The sequence below is a fragment of the Canis aureus genome, chromosome 28 (genome assembly GCF_053574225.1).
Source record: "Canis aureus isolate CA01 chromosome 28, VMU_Caureus_v.1.0, whole genome shotgun sequence".
NCBI lineage: Eukaryota > Metazoa > Chordata > Mammalia > Carnivora > Canidae > Canis > Canis aureus.
Genome location: NC_135638.1, coordinates 16,879,326 through 16,903,820, shown reverse-complemented (window position 1 = coordinate 16,903,820; position 24,495 = coordinate 16,879,326). Strand labels below are relative to the sequence as shown.

Here is a 24,495-nt window from a genome sequence, read left to right as displayed (position 1 = left end):
GGCAATATATTTTTGTATTTTTCAAATTTCTACCATAAGTAATACGGTGGAAAATAACATGAGCTGAGTAACAAAATATCCCTAAGATCTCACTGGCTTAATATAATAGAAATTTTATATCTCATGTAAGTCATGGTCCAGTGGATAAACCTTGACAGATATGCCTCTTTGTGATCATTCAGGGATCGAGGCTCCACCTCCATTAAAGTCCTCCAAGCTCAGTCCATTAGTGTTGCTTCCTAACATCTTTGCCCATAAACATGCATCATCCTCCCACCAGATCTCAGGCACATGATCTCACTTAACTGTTTGTGGAGCTAGGAAATGAAATCTAGCTGTGTACACTGGAAGAACATGAATAGAGCTATCTATCAACAATGTTATAATTAGAAACAAAAAAGGCAGATTCTATATATATACAATGTGCATCACTGTCTTAAAGAAAAACTAACAATAATATTAACTAAGGTGTATCAATGCTTTTTAAGACATAAATAGGTTTCCCCCTGGTAGATCTAATTGCTTTTAACTTAATGTATGGAAACATGCCTTAGCATTTGCACACAGCTGGGCTAATTGGAGGAGCTACGCGGGTGGATTTTCTAGTAGTTGTCAGTGTTTTATCCTATATAGGAAGCAAAACTTTACTGCAAGTTTATGTGAGCTTGGTGCTTGCCCATACATCTGGAACTTAGAATGAACAAGGCAGATGGAACTCAATCTGGCGAGTGTATGGTACTGAAGACATCTTGAGAGCATGGGTATCTTTCAGCAATTACAGTCTGTGAACACTGATTTTATGTCGTATACACTACAAGCTGGGAAAAGTATAAGGAGGTGTTTCTTATACATGTGTGTTAACTGTAGCCACTTTGTAGTATTTTTCTGAGAATCAATTACCATGATATATACATTACCTCTTTATATAAAATATTATGTAAAATTTGGCAGATCTTTATTTTTTTTCCTTAAATATAAACTGAGTACCTATAGCACCAGACACTGTTCAAAACACTGGGGACAGTGCATTGCTGAAAATGGACACACTGTCTGCATTCAAAGAGCTTCTGGTTGGAGGTAGATGGCAAACAGGGGACAGAAAATAAACATAAACAAGTAGATAAGATAATTTCAGACAGGTATAAGTGCTATGAATGACATTAAACAGACTAATGAGCTAGAGACTTCTAGGGGGCAGGGGCTGATGATATTTGCTAGGCAGGCAGGATATATTTGTAGAGCAACACTTGACATAACGATGCACGATGAGAGTGGCATGTTATGCACAAAACACTCGATACACGTTTGCTGAATGGATGAATGCATTTGCTTACTTATTTTTTGGTTCATCTTTAAATTCATTTTATGCCAAAAGTAGAATATTTTCAACAGCTTAAATCACTCTAAGTCTATATACAAAGGATTTTCATGATCAAATCAAGTTGTATGTTTGGACATCAGGCAGAATGAGAGCTCAATCTGTCAGCTTTTTAAATGAATGAGACATTAAAAAAAAAAAAGAATTTTATCATAAATAGAGCACTTAAAATTAGCCACAGATGTCAGTGCTGTGGCTTCTACTTCTGGCCACCTTCTCCCAGTCTGACTGCTTCAGTCCCCTCCCTGTTCTCTTCTTTTCCAACACTATTGTGTTATCATTCTTACTGACCTCATCCATGTAATGCCCCCTTCTGCACTGACAAACAACTATACCTTTCCCTCATCTATAAATTTGGACTAATAACTCCTTCCTAGTCACTCAGAGCACCAATATAAGGATCATTTTTCATGATTTATGTGAAAATATTATATTATCATAAGGTATTATTTTATCTTTCTCTAAGTTTATAGAAGATTTTAATGCACAGTGCCCTAATTTATAAAATGGGTGTGTTGGCAGTCTTCACTGTTTCCTTCATAGGAAAAAATGGCACTGCTGGTTAATTCAGAGCATATCTAACATTAAATAAAAACTATTTGCTAGCATTCCTTTAAAATGTAGTTTGTGAGTGAATACAAGGAATAATTATCAGATTTTTGTCTCCCTCCTCAGCTGATTGTCATCACTTTGGCTGACTGTGTCTTCCATGGAAATATTTTAGAAATTTTTGATGATTATCATCCACTTCATGAATATGAATTACTGGGGTTGAAAAGATAACAGAGCAAATAAAAGCAAACACCCCCCCCCACACACAAGCCGCTGAAGAAGCTTGTTTTTGTAAGACAAATTCTCTGAGAGGAGGAAATAAGCCAACTGAAGAGTGCCCCGAAATGTTGTCCCATATATAGCTTACATAACTTGATTTTAGAGATAAAACATTCCACAAGTTGAATGATAAGAATCTTGGCTACCCTCAAAAGCCTTTGTAAAGATATTATTGGCTTAGTGTTTAATATACTGTACAGTGCATTTCAATCAGGTAACATGAAGTTACTTTTGGTAAAGTATTTTTGGCAGAGCTAATGGCAACTTTGTTTAGGCAAAACTAACGAACTCCCAACTCCAGTCTCAATTATACTAGAAATCACTGTGCTTTCCTACTAAAATCTATTTCCAAGACCCATTGCTGAAAGAGTCTACCACAGATAGGAAGCTCTTAGCCAAAATTAAGCTCTATGTCAAACATTAATAATATGGACTTTTTTAAAACTAGGACTTCTTATTTCCTAAAAAATGAGACTGTACTCATTTCCATTCTTTCCAACTGGGTGTCAGTTTTGGGCCTGTAAGCACAAATTCAGGCCAATTCCTGGATGTGCTGTCTGTAGAGTACCTGTGTGTCAACAGTCCTCTGGAATAGTGGTTCAGTTTCCCCAGAAGAAGCATTCTTTTTAGGAAGAAAATTTATGTTGATGATTTTCAAATTATTGGAACTCCTCAGGCAATTTTCCAGCTGGCCAATCCCTATACACTGACTTCAGAAGTGCCAATTTTGGATTTTTGGCAGTTGCTAGCATGACCTGGTCAACTTCAAGAGGCAGCTCAGGGAGAGATTTCAGCATCTACATTTTAACACAATTACCAGTTTGCTTCTGGATGAGATCCAGCACTATATTTTTAATATATGAGGCTCAATATCTCCTTAAAATCACTTTCTCTTTATGTTCTACTTGTAAGAAACTGAAGAGGCTCTAAGTTAGGAGAAATCTGAAACAAAGTGTTCTTTGATTTATGAATTCTAAAAATAATTTCTCTGATTGTCTGACATACTTCTTTACTCTAGGAGGTTTAAATGTTCTTTATTCAGGCTGTTAATTGTGGACTTAGTAATATTCAATGTTTAGAATATTGAAGGTAGTTATTATTATAGATTATTTCCATATATTTATAGAAAATATGGAATAAAGCTTAAATATCTACTAATTTTAAAAAATGTTAATTCATATTAAATATTTCCATTCATTGGGTGATCATTTTATATCCTTAGTGGAGTTATTTTATTTACAGATGCAGAGTAATAATAATGATTATCTTTAAACTCTTAAGCAGTCTATAAATACTGTTGTAAAGGAATGAGACTTAGTGTTCCTGGAAGAGAAGTGTGGTTTTTGTTTTGTTTTGTTTTGTTTTTTTATAGTCCTACATGGAAGCACTGTTCCTTTGCTTTGAAATACACACACACACACACACACACACACACACACACACAACCAAATTTTCGTAATGCATATCCCACCTCTGGGAACAGTAAATGTTTATTATTAGCAATGATAGAATGTAGGTGGGCTTGAAATAGTCAAAATTGCTGGGGAATAGTTTACTTATATCAAAGAAAAAGGAGACAATCTATTCAAGACTTGGTTTTTATAGCTGCAAAATGCAACTTATATGATAATTATGAGTATTAATCAAGCACAGTCCCTAGTACTTAGTAAATATTGAATAAATGGCAACACCTGTGAGGACCAATATGGGTTTTGGGGTCCAATTGTCCTGGGTTTGAATTCTGACTCTATCATTTACCAGCTGTATGATGATTGGGCAAATTAATGTACTGGACCTCATTTTCCATCTAGTGTCAGGTGAATAAATGAAGTAAAGTATATAAAATGTGTAGCCCAGATGTCAATAAATGTTGCTTTTATGATTAATAAAACATCATCAGTTTGAGGATTCCCCAGTGACAGAATTGGGTGGCACCAGCTGGTTCAGCACTTTTCAATTTGCCTCCTATGGTGCTTGATTATTGGATGGACACTCTCTCTGCTTTATTTGTTTATGGGCATGTAAAATATATTGCTTTTCCACATGAATTTTCATTTGGAGAAAGAGTTGTGTTGCTAAGAGAAGCTTGAAAAACATCCACTTGGTCCAACGTCATTAATTTACAGATGTAGTAATTGAAGCTCAGGAAAGTTAATAACAAAGTAGTGAGGACTGGACTGCAGGTCAGCAGAACCCCAGCTCCATGTTACACAGTATTTCCAGCCTTTCTTTTCCAGTTGCATCTTAGTTTTCACTTTCATTAAATGACTTCAGGAACTGAGACAACATTGGCAATTTTTTTCTTGAACTACATGCTAATCAAGGAGAAGTTTCTCTAAAAATGCTTTTAAAGAATTACTAAAAAAGAAATGAGGGAAAATTAGCATTCCTAGGTGTCCTAGTCTGGGTTCTTCAGAGAAATAGAACCAATAGGAGATATATAGCTCACTCTATCCATTTATCTCCCATTTAGATTTATTATAAGGAACTGGCTCATGTTCTCATGGAGGCTAAGAAGTCTCAGCATCTATAGTCAGCTCTCTCTCTATATATATATATTGTATATATATATATCTTTACCTAGTGTGATATATATGTATATACATAAAATTTTATTTTATTTTATTTTATGTTATTTTATAAGAGTTTATTTTACAAAGAAAAAGAGCTTAGCTGGCATGTGCAGGACTGGGATGGGAGGGCAGTGGAGGTGGAGAGTGAGAGGGAAAGACTCTCAAGCAGATCCTACACTGAGCTTAGAGCCCCATGTGCAGCTGGATCCCATGACATGATATCATGACCTGAGCAGAAACCAAGATTTGGATGCCCTGAACCACCCAGGCCCCCCTAGGTAAAATATATTTTTATCACTGGTTCCAAATATACATTTTTAAGATGTACATATATTCTCAAATAAAAACATTCATTCTCAATAAATACACATTTTCCTTTATATATAAAAGTTTAGTTTTTTCATAAGTCTAAAATAAGTCTCTACATAGTCTAATGTGTTTTTTTACCATAATATATAACACTTATATATCATTTTTTGAATCTTTTTGTTTTATGATAATTGTTTAAGTAGCTTATCTAGCAACTTGGTCAGAGGGTGGGCATTATTTTATTATATATATGATCATTTTTGTTGTGATATTAGCTCACGGTATTTGATAGTAGTTCACCTAATTTCAAATATCTTTCTCTTAACTCTTGAGTTTCCCTTAAATCTTCTTGGTATACACCAAATATCCTGAGGTAAAGAAATCAAGTAAAAAAAAGAAAGAAAGAAAGAAAGAAAGAAAGAAAGAAAGAAAGAAAGAAAGAAAGAAAGAAAGAAATCAAGTAACCCATATGGCTTTATTTTGAATTCAGAAGAAAAATAACATCATGACAATTATAAGAAATGAAATAATGGAAAAGATTTTCTGTGAACAAAACAGAAAAGTGTTAGATCAGATTATTTGTTTGCAATATCCAACTCCTTAAGATTATTATACTGTCCCTTGGCAGAGCAATACTTCTTTCTATTCTGCAATTTGATGGAATTGTATGAACTTTATAAAATTATAAAAACAATTAGAAAATATGTCATTCAATTGTACATTGATGGTATTTGTTAGCATATTCCATCCCATAGTTGATATAGTCTGACACCTATTTATTAAGATGTATGTAAAATTTCCCCAAACATTGAAAAGTAGCATATTAATGGATGCATTTCTATCATTAAAATATCAGTTTTAGTAACTGTCTAAATATTGAAATTATTACTCAATTAAAAATCCACTGAACCTATGTTATATTTCTATTTGAGCAAATTATCATTAATTTCTACTTCACCAATTCAGCATTTTTGTTTATTTGGCTGGGAGTTGGATGAAGTTCCCAATGCTAGATCACAACAATCACGTCCTGACAGAAACATTAAGCTACTTAATGGAACAAATTTGAGATAATTTGGAAATACTTTTTTATTTATAATTTTGCTTAGAATGGTCACCAATAGGCTCTCTTCCTTGATTTCCTTGAACCTTTAGCATTGCTAAACACTCTCTCTCTCTCTCTCTCTCTTTTTTAAAGATTATTTATTTATTTATTCATGAGAGACACACACACAGAGAGGCAGAGACACAGGCAGAGGGAGAAGCAGGCTCGGTGCAGGGAGCCCGACGTGGGACTTGATCCCGGGTCTCCAGGATCACGCCCTGGCCTGAAGGTGGCACTAAACCACTGGGCCACCAGCGCTGCCCTCTTTCTTAAACATTCGCCTGTTCTGGATTCCATGGCCTCACATTCTCTGTGGCAACATTAAAACTCCACTCTTAGGTCCCAACAGGAATACTCACAACCAAGTGAAGACTGTCTTACTGTGTCTCATCTTCACCATTTTACTTCTTTGATTATGATTTTTACAGTTTGATCATATGGTAGTTGACTTTTAGATTGATCGTAAAAACTTTGTTATGAACTGCCTCAGATGTTAAGTAGCCTCACAACATGGCTTGAAAGCTGTCAAGGTATATATTTCTTCCTTTTTTATTCCTTCTTGGGGTGCTCTGCTCACTGTTGGCTCTATTTCCTGTTTCATAAACTTGACTAATGTACTTCTTATTTATTCTCCTTTTTCATCATATCACTGTGGCGCACAGTTTCACTTGCTTCTTTACAGCTGAATCCATACCAGCTTTCGTCTCTCTGCTGAGCTGTCAAGTGATATTTAAAACCATTTGCCTGACTTTTTTTTTTTTTGGGGGGGGGGTGTTCTACCCTCACCTTAAATGAACAAGGTTCAACTACTTCCCATTCCTTTATCTATATTCTCTAAATATCTACTTATAGATATATCTATATTCTATATCATTGCCAATGACAACAGGATTTTCTTTGTAATCTCTCTAAAATGTCCTCTTGTTCCACATTAAAGCTGTTACTAGGTTGCTACTTTTATAATTTTTCTTAGATACATCAGTTCCTAACAGTCCTTGCTTATTTCACCTCATCCATTGACTGTTAATTCTAATTCAGCAGCAAACATGCCAACTCTAGTCTCTCTTTTCTAATTGCTTTTGTTTTTTGCTTTGTGCACTTTTGGTTGCTGAAGGCAACCACCACCCAAAGCCAACTATCTATTCTCCTTCTGACGAATCATCAGAAGTCAATGGTAGCTAACGCTACCTTATAATGCCTACGTCATTGCCATCCCTTCACCTCACCATAGGCATATTATCATTCCCATCTTCACAAGAAGAGGGGTGAGTACAGTAGTATAAAATATTTTGAGGGATCCCTGGGTGGCGCAGCGGTTTGGCGCCTGCCTTTGGCCCAGGGCGCGATCCTGGAGACCCGGGATCGAATCCCACGTCGGGCTCCCAGTGCATGGAGCCTGCTTCTCCCTCTGCCTGTGTCTCTGCCTCTCTCTCTCTCTCTGTGACTATCATAAATAAATAAATTAAAAAAAAAAAAAAAAATATTTTGAGAGAGAGAGAGACCACATTCATGTAACTTTTATTATAGTATATTGCTATAATTTTTCTATTCTGGTTATTGTTAAAATCTTATGTGTCTATTTATAAACTAAACTTTATCATAGATACGTATGAATAGGAAACACAGTACATGTGTGGTTTGGTACTATCTGTGATTTCAGGCATTTACAGGGGTCTAGTACCATATTCCCGCAGGTAAGGAGGGACGACAGGCATACTTCATTTCGTTGTGCTTTGGTTTATTGTGCTTTGCAGATACTACAGTTTTTCTTTCTTTCTTTTTTTTTAGTTGAAGGTTTATGGTGACTCTGTGTCAAGCATGTCTATCAGCACCATGTTTCCTATAGCCTTTGTCTGCTTTGTGTGTCTGTGTTACATTTTGGCAATTTTCATAATATTTCAAACTTTTTCATTATTATTATATCTGTAATAGTGGTCTTTGATCAGTGATTATGATTCACTGAAGGCTCAGATGGTAGTTGGCATTTTTAATAATAAATTTTTTTAAAGATTTTATTTATTTATTCATGAGATATGCACAGAGAGAGGCAGAGACACAGGCAGAGGGAGAAGCAGGCTCCCTAAGGGGAGCCTGATATGGGACTTGATGCCGGGACTCTTGGATCACCACCTGAGCTGAAGGCAGATGCTCAGCCACTCAGCCACACCCAGGTGTCCCAATAAAGAAAATTCTAATTAGATATGTATTTTTTTTGACATAAGCTATGGCACACCTAATAGACTACAGTATAGTGTAAACATAACTTTTATATGTACTGAGAAGCAAAAAAACTCATCTGACTTACTTTCTTGTGATATTTACTTTATTATTTGGAACCAAACCTGTAATATCTCTGAGGTGTGCCTATTGTTCAGCTAGATTTTCTTCCTAAAACATTGCTGTATGCTTATTACTGTATGGATCAGAACCACCAATGACTATCTCTGCCCAAGGGATTAGAGACCATACTCCTTATTCATCATTTAAAATCTCATATATTCTAGCCTTACCCCAACTTTTCCTACATATTACACACTACTCCCTCTTTCTAAACACAATAATTTTATTTATAATGCCCCAATATGCCTTATACATTTTCTTGGCCTTTGCACAGAGTTTGTTTCATGTACAGATCATGTTCACCATTGATCTGAATTTTAGTCATTCTTTAGTTCAACTAAAGTTCCACCTCTTTTGTTTTTGAGACTCTAAAGAGCTTCAGTTACTCACTTGGCAAAGTTGTCAGTGCAAAATATGAATCTACATGGTTTTAGATGCATATATTCTTTCTTCTCAAAAATAATGTACATTTCTTTAGGGTAGTATCTTAAGAGTTTTGTATGTCCATTGTCTTATAATTTGCATATAATTTGGGTTGATGTAATAGAGGAAACTTATATTTTAGTTTCATATTCTATTTTAGATCCAGATTTTATCCTAAAAACCATTATTTTTCAAAATTTTAATTTCTTTTTTCTAAAATACTATACAATGGTTCAGGATTGTATGCTGGAGTTTCCAGCTAGGGTAGTGTCAACTGGCGAAATACCAGTCCTTCCTCAATTTTTTCTGGTAAAAGTCTGTATCAGGAGGTTTTATTATATGATTTTACCAGTGCAAAACTCTATATTAGAAATGTGAAACTCAAAGTCACATGGATATTCAATACTGCTTATTTTAACATTATCTTTATTAAATAGAATTAGTATTTTTGGGATGTCTTAATAAAAAGCATTTTATTAAATAACTTAAGGGGATTTTGTTTTTTAAGAGCTCAAAGAAGTCAGCTGTATGATGTATGCAACAAAAATGATGATGTAATTTTTATTGCATTTTTAGAAATATAGTATTTAGAACAATTCTGTCAGGTTAAATACTTTCCCAGTTTCAGAGACGTTATTTTTAGGAACATTGGCAGAACATAAGATTTAGATGTGTGTACACGGTATGTTGAGAGGAGTCAAAACCATAACTTTGAGAAATTACTGAAAGTATTGGGGGTGTTATTTGGCTCAAAAAGAGAAATACTCATAGAAATATGATACATATTTTGAAGGATAATCTTATGGATAAAATGTCAACTTGTTTCCTATGATTTCCAAAGGTAGAACCAGAAACCCTGAGGTACAGAGGCATATTTTATCCAGTATCAAAAATCACATTCTATGAAAGGGTATGAAAGATGAAATAATATAATAGTAAACAGATACTTCCATGTTGTGGAAATATTTTAAAAATAAATGACTATTTCTTTATTTTTATTCATGTTTCACCTGCAAATAAATTATACATCTTTTATGGCAATTACCAGTTTCTACCTAGCTAAATAGTGTAACCAAATATTAAAAGTTGTGTGTGTGCCTGTGTGTATGCATGTGCATATACTTGTCTTGGAGGAAATCATTCTTTCTTAGAATTAGTTGGGATTCCAGAGATTAAGAACTATGTAATCCTTGCCAACTGGCTTGACCTCCATACATAACCTGGACAAGCTAAGATTTTGGGAAAGTAGTCATGCTACTGTTAATAATCAGCCATTTCTAATTTATTGGGTAGAGTTGGAGGAATGACAGAGATTACCTTCAGAGAGAATTGTTCCTCAGTAGGGAAAAGGAGTAGGCTGTTTTACCTGAAACCAGTTGTACAACTTCAAGGTTTGTTTGTATTCCTGAAGTTGAGGGAACTGGTAGTGTCTGACTGTTCACAAGAGAATTTTATTTTATTTTATTTTATTATTTTTTTTTCTTTAGAATTAGACAATTTTATTATGATGTTCCTTTAGAAAAATAAACAAGCGAGAATCATCAGGAAAAAATCTTAAAATGAGGAAAAATGACTATGTGGGGGTGAGGGGACTAGTTCTGTCAAAATTTAACCCTACTATAAACCTCTATAATAAAATAGTTTGAGCCCTGAACAATGTATAAAATTTTTTTTTCCTTTTTTTTTTATTGGTGTTCAATTTACTAACATACAGAATAACACCCAGTGCCCGTCACCCATTCACTCCCACCCCCCGCCCTCCTCCCCCTCCACCACCCCCAGTTCGTTTCCCAGAGTTAGCAGTCCCTACGTTCCGTCTCCCTTTCTGACATTTCCCACACATTTCTTCTCCCCTCCCTTATTTTCCCTTTCACTATTATTTATATTCCCCAAATGAATGAGAACATATAATGTTTGTCCTTCTCCGACTGACTTACTTCACTCAGCATAATACCCTCCAGTTCCATCCACGTTGAAGCAAATGGTGGGTATTTGTCATTTCTAATAGCTGAGTAATATTCCATTGTATACATAAACCACATCTTCTTTATCCATTCATCTTTCGTTGGACACCGAGGCTCCTTCCACAGTTTGGCTATCGTGGCCATTGCTGCTAGAAACATCGGGGTGCAGGTGTCCCAGCGTTTCATTGCATTTGTATCTTTGGGGTAAATCCCCAACAGTGCAATTGCTGGGTCGTAGGGCAGGTATATTTTTAACTGTTTGAGGGACCTCCACACAGTTTTCCACAGTGGCTGCACCAGTTCACATTCCCACCAACAGTGTAAGAGGGTTCCCTTTTCTCCACATCCTCTCCAACATTTGTTGTTTCCTGCCTTGTTAATTTTTCCCATTCTCACTGGTGTGAGGTGGTATCTCATTGTGGTTTTGATTTGTATTTCCCTGATGGCAAGTGATGCAGAGCATTTTCTCATGTGCATGTTGGCCATGTCTATGTCTTCTTCTGTGAGATTTCTGTTCATGTCTTTTGCCCATTTCATGATTGGATTGTTTGTTTCTTTGGTGTTGAGTTTAATAAGTTCTTTATAGATCTTGGAAACTAGCCCTTTATCTGATATGTCATTTGCAAATATCTTCTCCCATTCTGTAGGTTGTCTTTGAGTTTTGTTGACTGTATCCTTTGCTGTGCAAAAGCTTCTTATCTTGATGAAGTCCCAATAGTTCATTTTTGCTTTTGTTTCTTTTGCCTTCGTGGATGTATCTTGCAAGAAGTTACTATGGCCGAGTTCAAAAAGGGTGTTGCCTGTGTTCTTCTCTAGGATTTTGATGGAATCTTGTCTCACATTTAGATCTTTCATCCATTTTGAGTTTATCTTTGTGTATGGTGAAAGAGAGTGGTCTAGTTTCATTCTTCTGCATGTGGATGTCCAATTTTCCCAGCACCATTTATTGAAGAGACTGTCTTTCTTCCAATGGATAGTCTTTCCTCCTTTATCGAATATTAGTTGCCCATAAAGTTCAGGGTCCACTTCTGGATTCTCTATTCTGTTCCACTGATCTATGTGTCTGTTTTTGTGCCAGTACCACACTGTCTTGATGACCACAGCTTTGTAGTACAACCTGAAATCTGGCATTGTGATGCCCCCAGATATGGTTTTCTTTTTTAAAATTCCCCTGGCTATTCGGGGTCTTTTCTGATTCCACACAAATCTTAAAATAATTTGTTCTAACTCTCTGAAGAAAGTCCATGGTATTTTGATAGGGATTGCATTAAACGTGTATATTGCCCTGGGTAACATTGACATTTTCACAATATTAATTCTGCCAATCCATGAGCATGGAATATTTTTCCATCTCTTTGTGTCTTCCTCAATTTCTTTCAGAAGTGTTCTATAGTTTTGAGGGTATAGATCCTTTACATCTTTGGTGAGGTTTATTCCTAGGTATCTTACGCTTTTGGGTGCAATTGTAAATGGGATTGACTCCTTAATTTCTCTTTCTTCAGTCTCATTGTTAGTGTATAGAAATGCCACTGACTTCTGGGCATTGATTTTGTATCCTGCCACGCTACCGAATTGCTGTATGAGTTCTAGCAATCTTGGGGTGGAGACTTTTGGGTTTTCTATGTAGAGTATCATGTCATCGGCGAAGAGGGAGAGTTTGACTTTTTCTTTGCCAATTTGAATGCCTTTAATGTCTTTTTGTTGTCTGATTGCTGAGGCTAGGACTTCCAGTACTATGTTGAATAGCAGTGGTGAGAGTGGACATCCCTGTCTTGTTCCTGATCTTAGGGGAAAGGCTCCCAGTGCTTCCCCATTGAGAATGATATTTGCTGTGGGCTTTTCATAGATGGCTTTTAAGATGTCGAGGAATGTTCCCTCTATCCCTACACTCTGAAGAGTTTTGATCAGGAATGGATGCTGTATTTTGTCAAATGCTTTCTCTGCATCCAATGAGAGGATCATATGGTTCTTGGTTTTTCTCTTGCTGATATGATGAATCACATTGATTGTTTTACGGGTGTTGAACCAGCCTTGTGTCCCAGGGATAAATCCTACTTGGTCATGGTGAATAATTTTCTTAATGTACTGTTGGATCCTATTGGCCAGTATCTTGTTGAGAATTTTTGCATCCATGTTCATCAGGGATATTGGTCTGTAATTCTCCTTTTTGGCGGGGTCTGTGTCTGGCTTTGGAATTAAGGTGATGCTGGCTTCATAGAACGAATTTGGAAGTACTCCATCTCTTTCTATCTTTCCAAACAGCTTTAGGAGAATAGGTATGATTTCTTCTTTAAACGTTTGATAAAATTCTCCTGGGAAGCCATCTGGCCCTGGACTCTTGTGTCTTGGGAGGTTTTTGATGACTGCTTCAATTTCCTCCCTGGTTATTGGCCTGTTCAGGTTTTCTATTTCTTCCTGTTCCAGTTTTGGTAGTTTGTGGCTTTCAAGGAATGCGTCCATTTCTTCTAGATTGCCTAATTTATTGGCGTATAGCTGTTCATAATAGGTTTTTAAAATCGTTTGTATTTCCTTGGTGTTGGTAGTGATCTCTCCTTTCTCATTCATGATTTTATTAATTTGAGTCTTCTCTCTCTTCTTTTTAATAAGGCTGGCTAATGGTTTATCTATCTTATTAATTCTTTCAAAGAACCAACTCCTGGTTTTGTTGATCTGTTCCACAGTTCTTCTGGTCTCGATTTCGTTGAGTTCTGCTCGAATCTTTATTAGCTCCCTTCTTCTCTTGGGTGTAGGATCTATTTGCTGTTTTTTCTCTAGCTCCTTTATGTGTAAGGTTAGCTTTTGTATTTGAGTTCTTTCCAGTTTTTGAATGGATGCTTGTATTGCGATGTATTTCCCCCTTAGGACTGCTTTTGCTGCATCCCAAAGATTTTGAACGGTTGTATCTTCATTCTCATTAGTTTCCATGAATCTTTTTAATTCTTCCTTAATTTCCTGGTTGACCCTTTTATCTTTTAGCAGGATGGTCCTTAACCTCCATGTGTTTGAGGTCCTTCCAAACTTCTTGTTGTGATTTAGTTCTAATTTCAAGGCATTATGGTCCGAGAATATGCAGGGGACAATCCCAATCTTTTGGTATCGGTTCAGACCCGATTTGTGACCCAATATGTGGTCTATTCTGGAGAAAGTTCCATGTGCGCTTGAGAAGAATGTGTATTCAGTTGAGTTTGGATGTAAAGTTCTGTAGATATCTGTGAAATCCATCTGGTCCAGTGTATCATTTAAAGCTCTCGTTTCTTTGGAGATGTTTTGCTTAGAAGACCTATCGAGTATAGAAAGAGCTAGATTGAAGTCACCAAGTATAAGTGTATTATTATCTAAGTATTTCTTCACTTTGGTTAATAATTGATTTATATATTTGGCAGCTCCCACATTTGGAGCATATATATTGAGGATTGTTAAGTCCTCTTGTTGAATAGATCCTTTAAGTATGATATAGTGTCCCTCTTCATCTCTCACTACAGTCTTTGGGGTAAATTTTAGTTTATCTGATATAAGGATGGCTACCCCTGCTTTCTTTTGAGGACCATTCGAATGGTAAATGGTTCTCCAACCTTTTATTTTCAGGCTGTAGGTGTCCTTCTGTCTAAAATGAGTCTCTTGTAGACAGCAAATAGATGGGTCCTGCTTTTTTATCCAGTCTGAAACCCTACGCCTTTTGATGGGGTCATTAAGCCCATTCACATTCAGAGTTACTATTGAGAGATATGAGTTTAGTGTCATCATGATATCTATTCAGTCTTTGTTTTTGTGGACTGTTCCACTGAACTTCTTCTTAAAGGGGAATTTTAAGAGGCCCCCTTAAAATTTCTTGCAGAGCTGGTTTGGAGGTCACATATTCTTTTAGTTGCTGCCTGTCTTGGAAGCTCTTTATCTCTCCTTCCATTTTGAATGAGAGCCTTGCTGGATAAAGTATTCTTGGTTGCATGTTCTTTTCATTTAGGACCCTGAATATATCCTGCCAGCCCTTTCTGGCCTGCCAGGTCTCTGTGGAGAGGTCTGCTGTTACCCTAATACTCCTCCCCATAAAAGTCAGGGATTTCTTGTCTCTTGCTGCTTTAAGGATCTTCTCCTTATCTTTGGAATTTGCAAGCTTCACAATTAAATGTCGAGGTGTTGAACGGTTTTTATTGATTTTAGGGGGGGATCTCTCTATTTCCTGGATCTGAATGCCTGTTTCCCTTCCCAGATTAGGAAAGTTTTCAGCTAGAATTTGTTCAAATACATATTCTGGCCCTCTGTCCCTTTCGGCGCCCTCGGGAACCCCAATTAAACGTAGGTTTTTCTTCCTCAGGCTGTCGTTTATTTCCCTTAATCTATCTTCATGGTCTTTTAATTGTTTGTCTCTTTTTTCCTCAGTTTCCCTCTTTGCTGTCAACTTGTCTTCTAGGTCACTCACTCGTTCTTCCACCTCGTTAACCCTCGTCGTTAGGACTTCTAGTTTGGATTGCATCTCATTCAATTGGTTTTTAATTTCTGCCTGATTAGCTCTAAATTCTGCAGTCATGAAGTCTCTTGAGTCCTTTATACTTTTTTCTAGAGCCACCAGTAGCTGTATAATAGTGCTTCTGAATTGGCTTTCTGACATTGAATTGTAATCCAGATTTTGTAACTCTGTGGGAGAGAGGACTGTTTCTGATTCTTTCTTTTGAGGTGAGGTTTTCCTTCTAGTCATTTTGCTCAGTGCAGAGTGGCCAAAAGCAAGTTGTATTGGGAAAAAGAGAAAAAGAGAGGAGAGAAAGAAGGAAAGAAAAGAGAAAGAGAAAAAAAAAGGGAAGAAAAAGAAAAAAAAAAACGAAAAAAAAAAAAAAAAGAAGAAGAAAAAGAGAAAGAAAAAGAAAGGAGAAAAAAAGGGGGTGGGGGAAGGAAACAAATCAAAAAGCAAAACAAAACAAAAACAAAAACAAAAACAAAAACAAAAACAAACAAACAAAAAAAGAACCACCGGGGAGTATCTTCTGATTCTGTGTACTTTAAGTCCCGTGGCTTCTCCTGGAAGTTGTCCGTCTAGCTGGTGTTCTGGGGGAGGGGCCTGTTGTGCTGATTTTCAGGTGTTAGCACTTGGGGGAGCTGCTCTGCCCCCTGCCTGGTGCAGGGCTCAGTGGGGGTTGTTTACCCCGTGAGGCCGCAGGAGGAACAGCCCCAGTGGCGGGGCAGCTCTGGAAACCTGGATTCAGCTCCGGCAGGAACTCCGTCTGCAGGGCCTGGAGGCTCCGGGGCGGGGCCGCTGATCTGCTCAGCTGGGGCAGGAGCGTCCTCGCTGTCCTGGGCCCTCCCGGCCTCTGCCTGTCCCGGGGGAGGCGGGATCCTGGGCTGTGTCCCGGCGCCCTGTGCTCCGGAGCCTGCGCTGGTGGATTCGCGCTCCCGGGCCGCGCAGCCCCCTCCGCGGAGCCGCCCCCGAGCCCCTCCGAGCTGCTCCTGGAACCGCGCAGCCCCCTCCGCACGGAGCCTCTTCCTCTGCCCGAGCCCCTCCGAGCTGCTCCCGGGGCCGCGCAGCCCCCTCCGCGGAGCCGCCCCCGAGCCCCCCGAGCTGCTCCGGGTCCCGCCGTGTGCGCTGCAGCCCTTAGGGAGCTCGGCGCACTCTCCTGGGCGCGCAGTTGCTGTTACTGTCCCGGGGAGCCCGAGGGCATCCCCGCCCTCCTGGGTCCTGCTCCACCTCCCCGCGAGCCCCTTTCCCCCGGGAAGGTCGGTGCAGCTCCTGCTCCTCCGGGACGGGGCTCTCCTGTCCTGGGGACACTCGCCCCGGCCTCAGCCCGGCTCCTCGCGGGGCCCCTCCCCCTTGGAGGCCTTTGTTCCTTTATTTCTTTCTCCCCGTCTTCCTACCTTGATAGATGCGCGAGCTCTTCTCACTGTAGCATTCCAGCTGGTCTCTCTTTGAATCTCAGGCCGAATTCATAGATTTTCAGGATAATTTGAAGGTTTTCTAGGTAGTTTGGTGGAGACAGGTGATTTGGGGTCCCTACTCTTCCGCCATCTTGCTCCTCCCCCTCACAAGAGAATTTTAAAGGCAGAAGACTGTAGGTAGAACATCTGATTGACCCCAAAGACAAAGAACACTGTTGTGCAAACTGTACCTTCATAGTTGTGGAGAGTTTATGTAAGTTTTTCCTGTGAGTTAAGAAGACACATGGGAGAGACATTTTGGGTAATCTTTGAAAAGGATTTCCTCCATGAAGTTCATTGTAGAGGTCATCAGAACAGACTACCAGAAGCCCTGGGGACCAAAAGTCCAAGTTTAAATTGCTGGAGGGAGGAGAGTCATTGTCTGCATCAGGGAAATTGTAATTGGAGATATCTGATGGGGTGATCTTTGAGAAACCCATTAAACATTCCAAAAGAAAGAGTCAAAGTTGGGCATACAAAGCCCAGAGTACATCAGTGTTATATAATGACAGTTCTGACCAGCCTACGAAGCCTAGAGAGGGTCATTTCTCCTTGTCCTTCTCTTCCCTGCATCTCATCTTGGGGGAACTGGATACTTGTGACTTGGGAGTGGGGTCAATAAAACATATGGCTAGGTAAAGACCTCTCCCTTTGTAAACTTTCTGACCTGTGGTAGCACTAAGCTGGGTGAGGGAAAAAGTCAACTGTTGACAGTTCAGAATTTTGATTATTACACTGGATTGGACATTTTAACTACCAACATGAGACTGTTAATATGAAAAAATGATGAGGGGACTATTAATTATCTAAGACCAAAAGGTATAAGACTTGCTTTAGGTGTCGTCAGTGGCAAGAAAAGAATTAGCCCACAGAGTTGTTTATTTATAATAAATAAACCTGGATTCTGAATTTATGAGATATGTCTCCATGAAGAATGTCATGTAAGCTATATAACTCTTCGAGATAAAAAATGACAATACTTCGTTTTTTTAAATGCTCCGTGCTGTGTACTTGGGACCTCTTCCATTATTCCAGGCCAGAGATGTATGTTTGATGCAGGAAAGGACAGGAGGAGAAACCCTTACTCTGCAGGCTTCTCTCAGCTTTGTGTCTTGTGGTTGTTTAATCTCCTTGGAGTTATTAGTAAAACTTGAGACAATGTAAAATCTCTGATTCATGTGTGTTTCATTTCATAATTGGCTTTTATGGGTTATTTCAAAACTCATTTAATAATTAGACTGAACTTACTTTTATTTATCTGAAGATGAATGAATAGACTATAAAACTGCCTAGAATTTCATCCAGTTATAAGCCAGGAAAGTCAACAGTCCGGGAAAGCTGATGTGAATACGGAGGTGGGAGAGAATAAAGTTACTCTCTACCTATACCCTTCTGAGTCCAGGACGTTCACCAAGGCATCCACAATATTTATTTGTTTATATGTCTTTTATCCTCTTTTAGAGTATAAGCTCTGTGATTACAGCAGCCGCATCTTCATTTTTATGTTCTCAATTTCTATCACATTACATTGAATATGGAAAAGTTTCAAGTATTGCATAGGGATTAGAGTAAATTCTTTCCAACCTTTATAATGGGCAATTCTATTAAATATTTACATTATTCAGTATTTAAGTATTCACATTTGGAGCCTATAGTTAAAAATTGCAATTTAACAAATATCATTCTCTTAAATATGCTTTTTTTTTTTAATAATGAAAGGTTTCCAAGGGCCAGAATTGACTTATTTCAAGCAATACTTTTTTTTAATACTTTTTAAAACACAATATCAATGTAAGTATTTTGATAACTCCATGAAGTTAATTACTTATAACCAATCATGCAGATAATTTATATGGAAACATCATTATACTAGGAATTACTTGAATTCTGTTAGGAATATAATTTATTAGTTTTGTAATCTATGAAAAGTGTTCATTTTGACTAATTTTTGGCTCTCTGGATTATAGTAGTTGCCTTGCTTGTTTTCCAGATAGTTGTGTGCAATAAATTTAAATATATATTAAGTGTCTAATATGAGTCAGAATGGCAACTCTTCATTATCTCTGAAGATCTACTCCTATTCCTTTCTTTATTACTTTCCTACTTTCTACTCCCCTGTTTTTTAAAATTGGCTTTGTTAAGGCATAATTTACATACTAAAAATACACCCAATTTAAGTGTATAATTTGATACGTTTTTAATGAATGTATAGACAGCATATATACACCAGTGAAACAAACATCATAGTCAAGATACTGAACATTTCTGTCTCCCCAAAATGTTCCCTTGTAACACTTTGCAGTTCATTCCCAGTCCTTGCTTCTACCTTAGGCAACCATTGATTTTTGTTTTTCTGCCCTAGAACTTGCATATAAATGGAATCATAAAGAATGTACTCTTCTATCTGTAGCTTTTTTTCTCAGCATAGTATTTTTGAGATTAACCTTATGTTATTTTTTGTATAACAAGTCTATTAATTGCTGAGTAGTATTCCATTGTATGAATATACCACAATTTTTTATTCATTTGCCTGTTTACAAACTTTTGGGTTTTATTAGTTTTTAGCAATTATGAATAAGAGAACTAACAATCTTCATGTACAAATATTTTGTTGATATTTATAGTCACTTATTTTGTGTAAGGCCTAGGAGCAGAAGTTCTAGGTCTTATGGTAAACATACATATAACCTTATAAGAAACTGCCAGTTAATCCAAATGATTGCACATTTGTGATTCCCAACAGTAATATGTGAGTTTCAGTGCTTCTCATTCCTGTCAATACAGTTGGTATTTTAATTTTTGCCATTCTAGTGGGAATGCATTGATACCTCATTTTGAGCTTAAGTCATTTTCTTCATAGTTAAAATATTTAGTATCTTTTTGTGTGTTTAATGTCCTTTTTATGTGATCTTTGATGAGGTATCTGTTAAAATCATTTACCTAATTTTTGCAGAGAGATAGGTTATTTCAGGAAGAGACCATATTGAACTGATGAGGAAACCAGTACACAGTGAAGATTTATACCTTGTTCATAGGTTTGTGGAAGGGGAAGGAAGTTAAAATTGAAGGCTTTCCCCCAATTTCAGTGCTTTTTATACCTTAGGAGGTTGATGACCATTGATGAAGAAGGAAATACTTTTTGATTTTAAAAGATAACACAGCAGAGCATTCAGAAGTGGAGATCCACAAATACAGTAACATAATAGGTGATGGTCATCATAGTAATAGAGTCAACAGGTAGAAGCATAGAGGGACTAACTCTTATTAGTAACCAAAATATAGAGTATACATGGACAGTGGTAACATGTGATTTCTTGGATAAGTCATGTTAAGTTTTTTGGTAAGAAAATGGTGGTATCCTCAAGTTATTTTTTACTCATGTTTAGCTATCAGTTGGAATTAAGTGGTAGGAAGATGTTTGCTTCTTGTTTTGTTTGTTTGTTTTAAATAGTTGTTGAAGTAATGTCAGTTAATTTTTGTGGACTATCTACACAAAATGCTTTTAAATTTTTGTGTTTTAAAGAAATCTTGTAAGAATAATGGTTGGAATAATAATTCCGGAGTTCATATATTTTAAAGATAGTTTTTAAAACACAAAAAAATCATTGTGTAGTAATTGGGAATATTTCCAAAAGCAATATAAAAATACATTACTTTCCGTATATTTACAAGCACTCATATAGGAAAATATATTAAACCAAATCTTTGGGGATTTAAGTAATATTATGTGTCGTATACTCCATGTTGGAATAAGTGTTTACAGACTTCTCTGTAGTGGACTTTGATTTTTCTTCTTGCACATATTGAAGCTTGCTTGATTGTGAATGTATATGTTAAGCTGGGAATTTGATTCATGCTTAACAGGGAGGTTTTATTTTTGATGGCCTTCCTTTTACCTCTTAGTTCACTAAATAATCCTCTGCTTCTAGACTACGTCACTTTACAAAGCCTGCTAACCTCAGGGTTGACAAGAGTTTTTATTTCTTCTTTACCAACCACATATACCTTACATGTTGGCATTTTAATGAGGTAACATACTGCTATGTTTTCAAGTGAGGGAAGGCAATTTCCTTTTTGGTGGGCGGTTTTCTTTTAAAGATCTGATTTAGTTTTTTAACTTGATTCAATTTTGAAAAGAATTATGACTCAACCCTTTTCATTTTATACATGAGGGATGATGACTGGAAAATTCAGTAGCAATTGCAATTATTTCTAGCTTTCAACAAGGAAGATCTTTACTTTTTGTACTGTCTTATTTGAACAATAGTTGTAGTTTAGGTTTTTTTTTTTTAAATTTCTTTCTCTAAATTAAGAAGATATATCATTCTTTTTGATATCAGTTTTACTTCAAAATTTGAACTATTTAAGAATCATTAGATTTAAGTAGAGTCATATGCTCAGCTTTCCATTGTTTAAAATGTTAGTACTCTCTCAGACTGTGAGCAGGAAGGTTTTTTGTACCACATTTTCACAGAGCAATTAGCCACTGATGACAATTTTAAAACTTGTATGCTTTGTAATATAGCAATTAAAGAAAACCATCTAATAGAACACTTAATTATACAAAATTAACTTGTAAAGGAAATACATTGCACTATTATCTGGAATATTTAAAAAATGTAAACCATCTGCCTAGAAGATTCTTGAGGGCAGGGACTCTGATGATCTGCCTTCTGTGTCAATTTCTAAGCAGGGCCTAACATATGGTAGGAGCTCACTAAATATTTTTTTAATATGTTAAATGTATTCCTAAGCATTTTATTCTTTTTGATATTATAAATGAAATTACTCTCGATTTCATTTTCAGGTTATTCATTGTATATATATAGAAATATAACTAATTTTTTAGTGTGTCGATCTTATATGCTGATTTTTACTATATCACTTAAAAGCTTTTCCCTTTATTCTTTCTTTTCTTAGATTCTCCTCCCATAAGAGAAAATTGTCATGAAAAAAATTTTAATTCATAAACAATAATTCAATAATTATTTATTAAAAATAGTGCATCCCTTCTTTTTTTATAATAAATTTATTTTTTATTGGTGTTCAATTTGCCAACATACAGAATAACACCCAGTGCTCATCCTGTCAAGTGCCCCCCTCAGTGCCCTTCACCCATTCACCCCATCCCCCGCCTTCCTCCCCTTCCACCACCCCTAGTTCATTTCCCAGAGTTAGGAGTCTTTATGTTCTGTCTCCCTTTCTGATATTTCCCACACATTTCTTCTCCCTTCCCTTATATTCCCTTTCACTATTATTTATATTACCCAAATGAAAGAGAACATATAATGTTTGTCCTTCTCCGATTGACTTATTTCACTCAGCATAATACCCTCCAGTTCCATCCACGTTGAAGCAAATGGTGGGTATTTGTCATTTCTAATGGTTGAGTAATATTCCATTGTATACATAAACCACATCTTCTTTAATGCATTCCTTCTTAACAGAATTATCAATGCAGAGAAGTGTAGGGTAAAACATATCAATCAGCACCCATGTTTAACTGTGAGACAAAATGTGTGTCTCGGGGAATATGTGTATTGATGTCTATTTAATTACAGAAAGATTTTTGTTTTACTAGATTACATTCTTCTCTGTGTAAATAAAAATAATTTTAAGTCAATTTTAATGCCTGTCTAGTAATCTATATACTATAATTTATTTAATATAGTATAATTTATTAGCTAAAATTAAGTTATTTAAAATCTATAGCTATTATAAATGAGACTAATATGAGCATTCTCCAGTGCATAACTTCGAGATAAACTTGCATAGTATCTCTAGGAGAGAACTCCCAGGAATGTGATTGCTGGGCCCAAGAAATACTTACCCACAATCAAATATTTATAATAATTTTACTCTCCCATCAATTTTACGTGAAAATTTAAATTTCCCCACATCCTAGCTAATACAACTTTTAAAAAATTTTTAAATTATTTCAACGGTGTTTTAATCATTTACAATCTTTTTATCAAAGATGCCCACTACACCATTCTCCTTAATTGAAAGGAGAAAGAAAAGGAAAAACTAAATAGGTGATGATTTTCGTAAAACTAAAGATGTTATTTTTAAACTACAGAATTCAAAATTTTAAGAAACCTTAAGGTTCTTTTTCCATTTCAGATGTTAATGAAGAACTGTTTTCTACAGAAGCCCTGACAGATAGCTATCACCTCTTTAAGTGACTACTTCAATGGAAAAAAAAAACAAAAAACAAAAAAAAAATGATTAACCTCAGGCAAATAATTAGATATTTTAAAATGTTAGAATATTTTTTTTCTTGTCTTGAGCGGAAAAACTTGTCCTTTTGAAGTTTCTACTAAACGGATCAGATTTGTTTCTGAGGCAATGCAGAACACCTCCCACCCCCACCAACCCCATGCTTCTTTCACATTAGAGGTCCTTCTGTATGAGAAGTCATTTGTCATGTCTCTTGTTACCTATTTCTGGAAGTTTCTGGCATAGTTTTAAACTTAAGAAATTCAGTTTTTGTGGACTGCAGTTTGGTAAATTATCCCAAACCCTATTTTATTCCTTTTGCTATGTGTTGCTGGTTGGTTTCAGAATTTGGATAGTTTGTATATGTAACCTGGATACATTTAAATAAAATAAGGCAGGATTTTAAAGACGCAAAACATTAAAAGATTAACCATGAAAACTTTTGGGGATAATCTATCTGCAATTTAAGACAGAATGCTTTTCCTTATCTGGTTAGGACTATGAGTAAGAAGAGCACAAAGTGAAGGTGGTTTCTCTTTGGTACAAATACTTTGAACTTGTATGCTGCCTTGCAAATTATGTGGTAAAACCTTAAATTTGTTTTATGTTTATATTTATAAATGGATATGCAGAAAAACGGATAAAGCAGTAATTCTCCAAATTTCTATTTTTTTCTTGAAAATATTTCATGTAATTTAGGAATATGAGTGAGCTCACTGAGCTCACTGGCTTTGGTACAAAGTTTGTTGAAAATTAATAATATTAAGTTTATCTTTTAGGGAGATAAGATAGATAAAGGGTAACTATATATCTTCATTTCAGTAAAAGCATTTTAAAGATTTTTAGTATTGGGTCTTCAAAAAAAATCTGAACTGTCAATACAAAATACATAAATATTTATAAAAGCTTCTATTCTTCTTTTTAGTTTTAATACTAGATTTAACCAGGATTGGATGAATAGTAATTTGAACTATAATAGCCTGTGGCTTTTTGACCTCTGCTGTATTGTAATTACTGCTTTTTGGCCAAGACTTATCTACACATCATGGTCTCATTGAAACCTTTTTTCAGGTCCCATTAAAGTTAAAAAATAGCCAATAAATATAGCACCAGGTAAATGTGAATCTTGTCATCCAAACTGGAGGCACTACCACCCTTCTACTCATTGTTCATTTACCTTTAAGTGTTTGCAAGGGCAGGTGATACTCTTTCTTTTTCATATGTGAATGATGAATATATTTCATACTATTTCACATTTTGACAATGCTTCTCATTACAGTTTTTCTTTTCATATTATGCAGTTGATGGGAAGTCAATTTTTCTGTATATGATAGATACCATCATTTGCTCAGTAATGTATCTCTTGGCAGTGAATATATTACAATAGCACATCCCAGTGGTTTGAACAGAAAGAACTCAAGTTCTAATCTTGACCCAGACCCCACATTTATC

At 36.2% G+C, this 24,495-nt stretch overlaps 1 long non-coding RNA gene across 12 annotated transcripts in view; it reads left to right on the top strand.

Moving 5' to 3' along the window:
• LOC144300471 (uncharacterized) overlaps positions 1-24,495 on the top strand; it is a 100,324-nt gene that overhangs the window by 27,877 nt on the left and 47,952 nt on the right. The gene's annotated exons all lie outside the window — the stretch shown is intronic.